The 13,232-nt window shown below is 40.2% G+C and overlaps 1 long non-coding RNA gene across 2 annotated transcripts in view; it reads left to right on the top strand.

Annotated features, from left to right (window-relative positions):
* LOC103098394 (uncharacterized) overlaps positions 1–13,232 on the top strand; it is a 164,641-nt gene that overhangs the window by 82,907 nt on the left and 68,502 nt on the right. The window lies entirely within an intron of this gene.

The raw sequence follows: 13,232 nt of genomic DNA on the forward strand, positions 1-13,232 counted from the left end.
GTCGTCAGCCAGAGTTCTGCCAACGCAGCCTCCTCCAAAGCAAAGGCAGGAATCTCAGATGCTCACCCAGCAAGCTGACACAGGATCCAGGGGAAAAGTTTCCTCCAAAGCCAAGGAAGGGATCTCAGTCACTCACTCCAAATACCAGGAAAGGAATGGTTCCTTAGACCATGTTGGTCTCTTTTAATACCCCCTTTTCCACATCATTTCCTGTCTCTCCTCCTCTTCACAGAAACCAGTTGCAGCCTTTCAATTTGCCTAGCACTGCCCTGGAGGGGAGGGCAGTGGCCTTTGAATTATCATACTTAATGGTAAGTAGGGGTACTTTAAGTTCTTGATCCAATTAGGTAAAGATAGACAAGGGGAGAGTTAATCCTACCTTCACAATCCCCTCTGTGATTCTTTGGGAGACTAGTCTCCCCAGTGAATCATTTAACATAACTAGCTTATACCTCTAAGTATCTGCTAGCTAAAGGTACATACAATATTGTACTTTCTAAGAGGAAACTACAATAGTTGGAGATAAGGAAATAGAAGAGAGAAAGCAAAACCAGTGTTTGTTAGGCGCTTTGACAAAAAGCCAATTGGGGGCAATCCCTTTTGGCATCAGAGTTTATATTCAGAATAAATGATGTTTAATCCCCTTCAGTTCAGTTTATTATATCCCAAAGTTCATTCTGGATCTTTTGATGCAGTGTAGGTTTCTTTATGGCATTTAAACAGTTCATTTTCTTGATTTAGGAAGTTAATAAGCTTCTTTTCCTGAAATTTCTCTCAAAAATTTTTGAAGAAGCTCATTCACCCTAGAACATTCCTCCTCCATGCTGAGCCCCTTCTTCCCCTGGTGATTTTCTTCTGGGGGAACTCCATTTTACAGGAACTGGCCCAGGCTTCATAACCATCCTGGTTGTGCTTCTTATCCTATGGTCCTTACCACTATGCCCTTGCAGGGTACTTTCTTCCCCATTCTCATTTTTCATCCCCTTTTTATATATTGTCTTCCCCCACCAGAATGTAAACTGCCTTAGAGGAGGGATTGTCTTTCATTTTGCTTGCATTTAGATCTCCATGAAAACACAGTGGTTGGCATATAGTTAATATTTAATAACTGGTTGTTGCTTGCATGCTTAGAGCATGTTCTCAAACTGGTAAAATTGAGCTGGGAAGATGAAAACAGGTTTTTCCTTTTCTTAATCCACTATAGGAACCTAGTGATAGTCAATGCACAAGCCCATTACAGAAAACCATTGACTGCCTAACAGACAGTCCAGGGGATAATGAACTCTTGACATGACTTGATCTACTTTTTTGTTGTTCAAAGTCTGGTCATCTACTCATGTGTACATCTTTTCCTTCTTGGGTACTGCCACTAAAATCAATGCATTTGGACTATTGGATTTTTTTTTCCATTTTCTCATTTGTTTATTTTTAGATTATAAATTATTTATTTGTTATATTGTCCTTCTTTCCCCTCCCCACTCTATTGGATTTGGGGATAATGTCATTTACCGGTAGGCTCCTAAAAATGTTCTCCAAGGTTATTCATCACAGACAAAGCTGGATCTTTAGAATTGTTCCTTAGAAGTATTTTATATTCATTCTACACTCATAATGAGAATCCCTAAAGGCAAGATTCTCCAAATTCATTTCAGAGGTTGAGGAGCATTTGCTCTTATGATACTCATTGCCCCCATTTTACTGTTTTCCTACATGGCTCTGCTCAGGCTACATGGATGGTCAAAGAGCACTTGCACTATATCAGCTTGCTGGCTGATCTATTTTACTAATATCCTGACTAGATCACAACTGGTCCCAGTTACATCTGGCATACTATTGACACATATTGGATCAAGATACACTAGGACCAGAGTGTTCATTGCCTTTTGGATAGAAGCAGTTTCTTTAGGAAACTCTAAGGAAGCTTCAATAGATCCCTTCCACATAGCTGGTTCTTTAGCTTTCATCTTCAGCAACATGAATATTATATTCTTCCATCTTTTCCATGTGTGTGCCCTCCTTTTTTTAAACCACAATTGTAATAGAAGATAAATTAAGGGTAAATTTTAGGGTTGAGACTGGATATATTATATTAGTGGTCGCCAGGGATTTAAATTTTAAATCCCAATGAAATATTCAAGTCAGAATAGAATTTTATGGTGGTTTATTTACAATAGAAGGAAAATTAAGAATGAGGGAGAAAGAGGGAAGGGGTAGAAGATCTGCTTTGGCCTGGCCTGAGCCAGGGGGAGTTCAGAGGCCTAGGCCAAAGGGCCTTCCCAGAAGATTAAGTCTAGCTCAGTTTCCAGTCATGAGGCCTCCTCCAAGATGAGAGGCCTCCTCAAAGGCTAGTGCCTTCAGAAAGGTCAAAGGAAAGGGGAGTCAGCCTCATCACTCACCACATGGCCTTTCAAGAAAGCTGTCTCACCTAGACCACGCTTCAGAGCTCCTTCAAGTCAAATTCCACTGCCAAAGTCCACCAAAGCCACAAAGGATACCAAAATCGTAAAAGTTCCTTTCACAGGAAGTGACGCAAAATATAAAGGCAGTTCTTTACATCACTTCCTGTGTCTCACATGTATCAATGGTGGCTTAAGCTTGGCTTAGGGCAGCCCAGGGGATCAGTCAGTTGTTTCTGATTTGTCACTTGCTAGCACATGCCGGTCATAGGCCATCCTCCCCTACAGTTAATCCTTAAGTGGGGGTGTAGACATTCCTGGTTGCTAGAATTCTAAAGTCTAAGCAGGGTGGAGTAGATCTAAAATTCACAGATAGTTCTCCCCTTCTGGTTTTCTATTAATAATGGTGTCCAAGGCTGACTTGGCCTCTACTTCCTTGTTCTTTGTTTCCATATTGAATGGTTGCTCCTGGGTCTGTTTTGTATCAGATTTTCTTTGAGTTTCTTCAGTTGAACCTGAACTTTTAAACCAGTTACTTAGTTTCTTTCCTTCAAATCATACATGAGAAAATGGCCTCATGGTGGTAGGGGTTGAGGAGTCTTTGTTATAGGGGTTATCCTGTGGACTGTCACTCATATCCTCAAATGATTTCACATGGCTTATCATTTTGTCCCAGATCAATAGTCATTTCATTGCAATAATAGTCTTATAGATCTCTTTAATTCAATCCAACCCCATAGTCCTTGGCTACATGGATGATTCTTGTCACATCTATGTTCTCAGTTATGTACCAACCATCTTGTAACTAGATTGGATAATTGGTTGTCCAATTGCAACAAGAATTGGGATGAAGGTTCCCATTTTTGCTGAATGGTTTTTGCCAAATTCATTTAATGCCACTGTAGCCATTTGACCAGGGCAGTAGAATAAGTTGTGGAGACTACAAATCCCAAGATACCTAGATAGCCTCTGGGTACCTCACATCCACCTTCAAAAGAGTTAGCAAAAGGTACTGCTACAACAAGACTAATTTCTCTTCCATATGACTATCTATCACTCGGTTACAATAATTAGTTTGTCCATGGCATTCTTTATCAGTCCAGTAATGTTGTCAAGGCTTGTCCTTGATAAATCCAGGCTGGCTCTTGTGATTACCACTCCTTTAATAATGTACGTTATAAGATTAGTGCTTGTGGTCTTCAGACCACCACGACAGTCTCCCCTTAAGGGAAGCTATACGTTTATAAAAATACCCATGGAAAAATATTGACAATAACATTTTTCAAAGGTTAAAATAGCTGTGTCCCCCAAATAATATTATGTCCACTACCACCTTGTTTTTCTTCCTGATAACAAACCCACACAAATGACATTTTGCCCAGACTCCTAAAATGCAACTTGGCCAGTTCCAGGGAAGTCATCTAAAATCAAAATGTAAGAATCTCACTTTCTGAAGGGTACTTGGGAGCACACCTTCCTGCTGGAGGATCCCCCCCCTTTCTGTTGTCTATGCTCCCCAACACAGCATTGTTCTTATGTCAGTCATATTTTTGTTAGTCTCTGTGCCTGAGTTGTATGTTAAACCTCCCTTTCCCTTCTCTCTTCTTCCTCTTCTTCCCCATTGCTTGCAATAAAGCTTTGCATTGAACTGACTTCCATTGTTTTATACATTATTCTTAGCATCTGAACTCATTAAAGGATTGTTCCTTCCCCCATGTCTCTGGCTGTTCCATGGGCATTTCCTTGGTTATAGATCGGGTACGTGGACAAAGACCAAACCTATCAACAGCTACACCTGCATTGGGAGAGTAGGGCACTGGAAGCCCAGTTATAAAAAGCAAAGGTCACTAAGGGAACCCTATACCCTCCAGGAGGAACTCCCTAATGCCAGAGGCCTGCCACAAAACAATTGGTGCAGTGATCAGGGCCATATAACAGTGTTGAAAAATTTACTAGGAACTGAAGTCAAGCTAATTGGCCAAGAATTTGAAGCATTCATATTCTCTCCCTTGGTGAAAATGAGGACATCATGTGCCTATTTTCATTCCTGTAGTACTTCTCCCATTCACTATGACTTTGTGAGGATGCCTGACTGACTTTTGTGCCACCCCACCCCCATCCCTGGGCCCTGGAATGTAGTTGTTTTCTCATAGCGATTTGTCCATTGAGGACAACTAGGAAGATTCTCAGCATCTCTCTTCCCTGACGGTGGGTTTCAGTTCCTTTTGTTTTATTCTTTCTAGTCTGAAGACTATTCTCCTTGGTAGAGAACAGAGAAGCAAAATAAGATTTAAGGAAGAAAGATTAGTTGGTAGAAAGCCAATGATGTAACTATGGTCAACTGTGCCAAAATAGTTGGAGATGTCAGCCCATTTCCTCGAAAGGAGATTATCCAGATCAGACAGAGGTTCTCATCATCTGTCAGTCATTCAAAGCAGGGATTCCAGAAGGTAGAAGAGGGAATCAATCCAGATCCTGGTGGTCATTATCTATTAAACTCCAACATGCTCTCTTTTTCTCCTTGAGTTCAGTGTCTGTCTCACAGTATTTTTTTCCCCCACCAAAACTACTCCTCTCTTACAAGAGAAATAGGTTTTACCATGGGTAGAGTAGTGGGTCTGAAGTTAGAAAGATCTGAGTTCTGATTTTGGCTTCAGACACTTATTATCTGTGTGACCACAAGCAAGTCACTTAACCTCTGTTTGCCTCAGGTTCCTTAACTCTAAAATGGAGGTAATAATAATATTAGAACCTATCTTCCAGGGCTGTAGTCAGGATTAGATGCAATAATATTTGTATAGTACTTAGCAGAATGTCTGGCATACAGAAAATGCTTAATAAATGCTTGAAAATATATTTATATTCCCTCAAATATTCCTAGTTCTTTAACTTATTCAATTTCATTGACCTCCTTTTCTACTCCATCTCATCTACACACAGAGATAGTCATACCTTTGATCTTTCCAGTATCTACTAGTGTTAGCTTTCATCTTAATGAACTACAAAATTCCTTTATCTCATACAATATTTTATTTTATTTGTTTTCAGCAATATTTTTCCCTAATTATATGTAACAATAGTTTTTCACTTTTGTTTTTAACATTTTGAATTCCAAATTCTTTTCCTTCTTTCCTCCCCTTATTCCCCCATTCCTAAAAAAATTGATTTGATCTCAGATCTTCTGATTCCAGGATTCATTTTAGTTCAGGGAGAATTAGCACCTCTGGTGTGGGAGATTGTAGATCCCTTTTCAGGGCTGCTCATCCATTTTTGGTGTTTACTTTTCATCCAACTCGTACCTGTGGCTCTAAGAATCTGTAGCATGTACAGTGGCTACACCCTCTTGGTGTCCATAAGCAGGTTAACCAGGTTGAAGTTAATCAACTGGCCTCAAACTTCATCTGTGAAGTTAGGGGATGTCAACCCCAAGCATGTAAAGACTTCTCTCAGCACAATACGAGGATGAGAACAATAAACAAAATATGAAGAAGGTGTTATGGAATACTTAGAGTTTGGTTAGATGTCAAAGACCAGGTCAGATGTTGAAGACCAGGTCATCTAACTGCATCCTGGGCCATCACCAGTCATTCTAACTCTTGTCTTGCCACTGGACTTTGATGACTCTGTAAGAGAGTGAGGCCAATGACTTTGAGCAGCTCTGCCTCTCTTAAATACAAATCAAGACATCACTCGTGATGTTGCTGATCCTCTTTGAAATGGAAGACAAACAACAAGCAATTTGATATATATTATACATGTGCAACCATGCAAAATATTTCCATATTAGTCATGTTGTAGGAGAAGATGCAGCATATTAAAAAAGCTTCCACAAAGAAAATGCAGTGAAAAATGGTATGCTTTGATTTGCATTCTTATTCCATCGGTTCTTTCCTTCAAGTTGGATAGCATTTTTCATGATGAGTTCTTTGGAGTTATCTTGGATCACTGAGAGAATAGCCAAGTCATTCACAGTTGACCATTGCATAGTGTTGTTGCTGTATTCAGTTTTTGGGTTCTGCTCATTTCACTTTGCATCAGTTCATGTAGGCTTTTCTGAGTTTTTCTGAAATCATCCTTCTTGTTATTCCCTATAAAGCATGATAATTTTCCATTACGATCATACATCACAGCTTGTCCAGCCATTCCCCAATTTATGGGAATTTCCAATTCTTTGTTACCACAAAAAAGAGCTGCTATAAATATGTTTGTACAAATATGTGTTTTTCCTTTTCCTTTTTCTTTTTTATCTCTTTAGGGTACAGACCTAGTAGCAGTATTGTTGGGTCAAAGGATATGCACTTTGGGCATAGTCCCAAATTGCTCTTCAGGATGATTAAATCAGTTCACAACTCTTTCAAGAATGTGTCCCAATTTTCCCACATTCCCTCCAACATTTGTCATTTTCCTTCTCAGTCACATTAGCCAATCTAAGTATGAGGTAGGACATTAGAGTTGTTTTAATTTTCATTTCTCTAATCAATAATGATTTAGTGCATTTTTTCATATGACTATGGTTAGCTTTGATTTCATATGAAAATTTTCTGTTCATGTACTGGTCCATTTATCAATTAGGGAATAATTTGTATTTTTTTAATCAATTTAACTCAGTTCTCTACAAATCTGAGAAATGAAGTCTTTATCAGAAACACTTGCCATAAAATCTTTCCTCTGTTTTCTGATGTCCTTCTAATCTTGGTTGCATTGGTTCTGCTCAGACAAGCCCCTTTTCATTTAATATTATCAAAATTGTCCATTTTATATCTTGTAATGTTCTCTATCTCTTGTTTGGTCATAATCTTTGTTCCATAGTCATAGATATGAGAGGTAAAGTATTCCATGCTCTCAGAATTTGCTTCTGGTAATTCCCTTTATGTCTAAATCATTTTTGTGCCCATTTTGACTTAATCTTGTTTATGGTGTGAATGTTGGTCTATAACTAGTTTCAGTCATACTGTTTTCCTATTTTTCCCAGCAGTTTTTGTCAAATAGTGAATTTTTGCCCCCAAAACTTGGATTTTGGGGTTTATCTAGCACTAGATTTCAATGGTCGTTTACTATGTTTATTATGCCTAATTTAAACCACTGACCCACCACTCTTTCTTTTGTTTTGATGATTATTGCTTTATAATATAGTTTGAGATCTAGTATGTCTTGCTTCACATTTTTTTCATTGATTCCTTTGATATTCTTGATCTTTTATTTTTCCAGATGACTTTTGTTATCATTTTTTTAGCTCCGTTTTCTTAGCTTAATTGTAATTCTAGCTTTTCGTTTTTCCAGTTGTTTAGATCTGACTTCATTTGTGTGAAAAGTGTTATACAATTATGTTCATATCATTCCTGGGGTTTGTCTTGGCAGGTAGACCTCCCTACCCAGGTTTTTCTATATTGTCTAAGAATTTCTCTTTCTAGCTCTTGCTGCTGGACTTTGTTGGTAACATAATGAAATTCTGATGATCTATGTGGATTTATTTTATAAACTGCAACTATGACAAAGTTGTTAATGATCTCAGCTTAATTGTTGGTTGATTTTCTAATGTATCATCATGTTGTCAGCTGAGAATGTGAGTTTTGTTTCCTCATCGCCTATTCTAATTCTTTAAATTTATTTATTTTTTTCTCTCATTGCTATGCTAGCATTTCTAGTATAATATTGAATAATAGTGGCAATAATGGGTATCCTCGATGTACCCTTTGGGAATTCTTTTTTAGATAGTTCATTGTTCAATTTCTTTTTCTGAGATGGGATTATCTAAATATTCAATTTCTTCTTTTGTTACTCTGGGTAATTTATATTTTTGTAAATATTCCTGTTTCTCTTAGATTGTTGGATTTTTTGGCATGTAATTGGGCTCATACAATATTTTATAATTACATCTTTTCCTATGTCTTTTGACCCCTAAGCCTGTTCTTCATGTTCACTATACTCTCCATTGTCCAGCCCTCAGTTCTTTCCTGGCCCGTCGTCCCTGTACTAGTTGCAGTCTCCTTTTTTCCCTGTCTTAATCTTTTGCCTAACCAGTTCAACTCTAGATTATCTTCTACTTTAGAATCCGTTGGCCCCTTGTCCTGTTGCTGATTATATCTCACAAACCCCATCCCTGGATTAGTCCAACCATCTGCCTCCTTTGCTCATGCTCAAATACTGCTGAGTTGTGCTAGAGGAAATTACAAAACTGTGCTAATTGGATCCACTATAAATTTATGTTATTTAATTTCAGCTGGGCCCTCACTACAGCAAAGAAGTCATTCTACACTCCTATAATTGATTCGTCATCTCACTTTCCACACTGGCTATTTTTTTAAAGTATTTATTTGTTTGTTTGTTACATTAAAATTCCAAGGTATCTCTCTCTCTTTCCTCTCCCAGCTCTGGAAAGGGTATTATGTGATTAAGAGATATCTGTATATATAAAACGATACCTTGCTTAGTTCTTTTTATCAGTTCTTTCTCTGAAGGCAGATATGTACAAGTCATTCTTCAAAAAATATTTCTGTTGCTGTATATAATGTTCTCTTTCTCTCTCTTTTTTTTAAACCCTTACCTTCCATCTTGGAATCAATATTGGGTATTGGCTCTAAGGCAGAAGAGAGGAAAGGGCTAGGCAATGGGGGTCGAGTGACTTGTCTGATCTTCAGCCTCTCCCCATCTCTTCGTTCCTTCCCTGCTGCCTACAAGTGATCTTGTGTCTTTCTCATCCCTAAAAATCCCTCACTTGGTGGTCTCATCTGTTCCTGCGGGTTCATTTGTCACCTCTACGAAGATAATGCCAACATCAGTGCACACAGTCCTGTCTCTCCTGAGCTCTGGCCAGCTGCTTTGTTGCCATCTTGCACTGGCCATCCCACAGATATCCCCAACTAGCCATGCACAAAGAGGATGCGCTGTCTTTCTCCTGCACACAACCCTGGCATCATCTCACTCTTCCACTACTCAGCCTGTTGCCAGTTCTTATTCCTACCTTCACAAAAATGAGTGTGTGTCCTCTGGAATGAATTCTTTTCTCTCTCCTCTGTATTTCCGTGTCTTCCCTCCCTTTGGGGGCTGACCTGTCCAGGGAAGCCATTTCTTTCTTTTTTTTTTTAAACCCTTACCTTCAGTCTTGGAGTCAATACTGTGCATTGGCTCCAAGGCAGAAGAGTGGTAAGGGCTAGGCAATGGGGGTCAAGTGACTTGCCCAGGGCCACACAGCTAGGTAGTGTCTGAGGTCAGATTTGTCTAGGACCAACTCTTAGAGGAGGTTTGCTAAAGGAACAGCCAGCTATATTTGGCGAGAGGTCTTTTCTTTCTCTGGCTTGCTTTTTATTATTTAATAAATACTTATCAATTAAGATCCTGATCTTCAGAGAATGTAAATAAATTTCTAGTCTTCTTAGAATACTCAACCCCCCTCTGTGATTTAGCTCCACTTCGCCTCCTCACTCCATGCCTTTGCAATGACTGTCCCTCATGTCTGGAAAGATCACATCTGCCTCTTAGCTTCCTTCCTTGAAAACATTTTTCTTTTTTCAAATTAAAATTAAAAAAAATTCTTTACAAAAGAAGACTTTTTCTTTTTAGACCCATACCTTCCATTTTAGAACTAGTACTTTGTAATGATTTCAAGGCAGAAGAGCAACAAGGGCTAGGCAATGGGGGTTACATAACTTGCCCAGCTAGGAAGTGTCTGAGGTCAAATTTGAACCCAGGTCCTCCTCTCTCCAGACTTGGCTCTCTATCTAATGAGCCACCTAAATGATCCCTTCCTTGGCATTTTTCAAGGCTTAGAACACATTCAACCTTCTACAGAACCCTTCCTCTAATCCCTCCCCTCTGAAATGATCTTACCTGTACTCTGTGTCTAGCTGAACTGAACATGTGTTTCGTTATCCCTCCCTATTAGAATGAGCACTTCTTGAAGGGAGGTGTCGTTTTCGCCTTTCTTTGCATCCCCAGAAATGAGCACAGTGTCTGCCCGATAGTGTGCATTTAATAGATGCTCCAGCAGACAGACGAGTGAACACTTTATCCATATTCACCCATCACTGGCAAAAAGGTAGAGGTCCTTACCAATTCAGTGCAAGGCAACACCAATTCCCTGAGGAATTATTGTCTGAAAGGTACCAGGCTGGATAAAGAGACAAGTGAGGCACAAGGTCCCCAGTGCTTCTTTGCACAGTTATTATGAGTTCCTAATCAATCCTTGCCGAATTGGCTTCAAGGCACTGATCTAAGTGCTGGCCGTAACAGAGGTCATATTGACCTAGTCTTTGCCCTTAGAGAGCTTATAGTCTAGTTAAAGAACTTACAGTCTTTAGTTGGGTGAGCCACGAAGAGTTTAATGTGCTTCTTGCTAGGCATGCAGCCATTTCATAGTCAGGACATTCATTTGATTTTTCGACTAGCAATTTCCACCTCCTGGATTCCATTATCACTTGTTCAATATACTATGAATCACTCTTTCTCTATCTCCAGCTCGGATGCTCACGCATTGCTGAGTGTAAGCACAAGACAGTGCTTAAAAGACATGACTACCTGGGAGTAATGGGGGATTTTAACAAAGCCAAGTTTCTAGACAATTAAACCCACCCTCCCTTGATTCTGAGGCACGATACTTGCTAGCAGACCCAGGAGATAACTGCAGTATAACTCAAGTTAGGACTTACCTCACCTGTCTTGCTTAGAATTCGAATCCTTGCCGATTCCAATAGCATTTTGAGCTCATCCACGGGGGTATTTCTGCCAGTGCACGCTTACCTAGATAATAATAATATCAGTGTAATAATCAGCATTATTTAAATTCAGTTCATGAACATACAATTTCAAAATTAAAATGATAAAAAATAAAAGTCCATGTTATAATAATGAATACTTATCCATATACTAATAATAACTAGCATTTATTTAAACCTTTAACATTTGCAAAGCTCTTAAAATATATCATCTCATTTGATCCTGACAACAGCCTAGGAAGGTGGGTACTATTATTATTATTATCCTCATTTTACAAATAAGGAAACTGAGGCTGAGGGAGGTTGAGCAACTTGCTAAGGGTCCTACAACGAATCAGTATCTGAAGCAGTATTTTAACCTCAGGACTTCATGACTTCAAGTCACAATCCAGTTGCTCTTGGATTAATTGTGTCTGTAACATAGTCCCATACATGTTAAATAACAGGAGTGTAGGATAATAATAGCTTGAACACAGAGCCAAGCAAATATGTCCAGATTTGTGATTTCATGGATGCAGGGAGTTCCAATAAAGTAACTCTCCCCCCTGGTAGCAGATCTGTAACTTTTTTTTTTTCCTAAAATCTTTACTTTCTGGCACATCAATTCCAAGGCTAGGCAAATGGGGCTAGGTGACTTGCCCAGGCTTACATAGCTAGAAAGTATTTGAGGTCAAATTTGAACCCAGGACCTCCCGACTTCAGACCAGGAATTCTATCCACTGTGCTACCTTAACTATTCTCATTGATCAACTTTTAGTTTTAGAGAGCTTCCTGGAATATTGCGACATTAAGTGACTTCCCCAGTATATTTGGAAGCAAGACTTGAATCCAGGTTTTCCATCTCCTTGGCTGGTTCTAATCCCCTATTCAGCGTGGCATCTCCTGGTAATATAGTACTTTAAAAACCACTTTGTACATATGATTACATTTGAATCTCATGAAATAGAGACTGTGACCCCCATTTTAGAGTTGGGGAAACTGAGGCTCAGAGTTACTGAATATCTTGCCCAGAGTTGCACACCTCTTAGGGACAGAAGCTGGTACTTGAAAACTCGGACTCTCTCCGCTGCCCCGGGCGCTGACATTTCTGATCCTGCTGGTGGGTGCTTTGTGTGGGGAGTCATTCATTATTTTTCTTGGAAACTACGAAGATTCCTCTTTCGCTCATTCTCGAATTTCACGCTACAAGCAGCCCCGTTTGGGAGGCGACAGGGATAAGGGGGATGATTCCCTCCCTTGGATCCCAGGCTCTTGAACCTCCGTGAAGACAGAGCCAGCCGCGGCGGAGGTGCCTGGGATGCCTCTGGCTGGGTCTCAGTCGCGGGGCTGTCTAAGGGGGGACGGCCCCTCCTCCTGGATCTTTAGTCGGCCCCCAGGCTGGCTTCAGCTGCCGCCCCTTTCTTGACATCTGCCTAGCCGCCCGGATTTCTGGATCTAGGCAGCCCGCGTGCCTGTAACTCAGTCGGAATTTCCCTCGGCTCCTCACGATGGGGGGGCTGCTTTGTTGACAAGTTTTCTGGTTCAGAAGATGGACTTGGGGCTAACTCTTTCCGTGTTTGGCAGACTGGGCCAGATTCACAGAATCCTCTTGTCAGGTGAAACGGAGAGTCCCGAGAATCGTAGCGATTTCTTCCTCCCCGCCGGCGTTGTATTGGCCGCATCTTTCCCTTCTCTGGGTGGAAACAAACAAAACCTGGACGACCTATTGGCAGGTTATAGGGCAGAGAAGATTATATCGCCTTCCCAGCTTAAAGGGCCAGCCGCCCTCTACAAACCTTAAGACAAATGGGAGCGCAGTGGGGCACGTAGCACCCCGACCTATTCGGAGTGTGTGCAATTGCAGCACACGTCCTAGGATTACAAATCACAGACGTAGAGCTTCGTCTTCCTAATGGCTCTTCACTCCGATGAAGATACCCGGTCTTGATTTTAATCTATAAAGGACCAGTGGAGACTTTGTAGATTCCTCTGAATGACAATAAATTGGAGTTTTTCTGCATCTTCTGTCTGTCTATGAGCTGGAAAAGTTTTCTCTTCTCTTTGTACTTGTCCTACCTTTGACACTACTTATGTGACCTTGGGTAAGTCACTTTACCCTCATGGGTTTCAGCTCCCCAGTCTGTAA

This window comes from Monodelphis domestica, chromosome 4, assembly GCF_027887165.1.
Source record: "Monodelphis domestica isolate mMonDom1 chromosome 4, mMonDom1.pri, whole genome shotgun sequence".
Lineage (NCBI taxonomy): Eukaryota > Metazoa > Chordata > Mammalia > Didelphimorphia > Didelphidae > Monodelphis > Monodelphis domestica.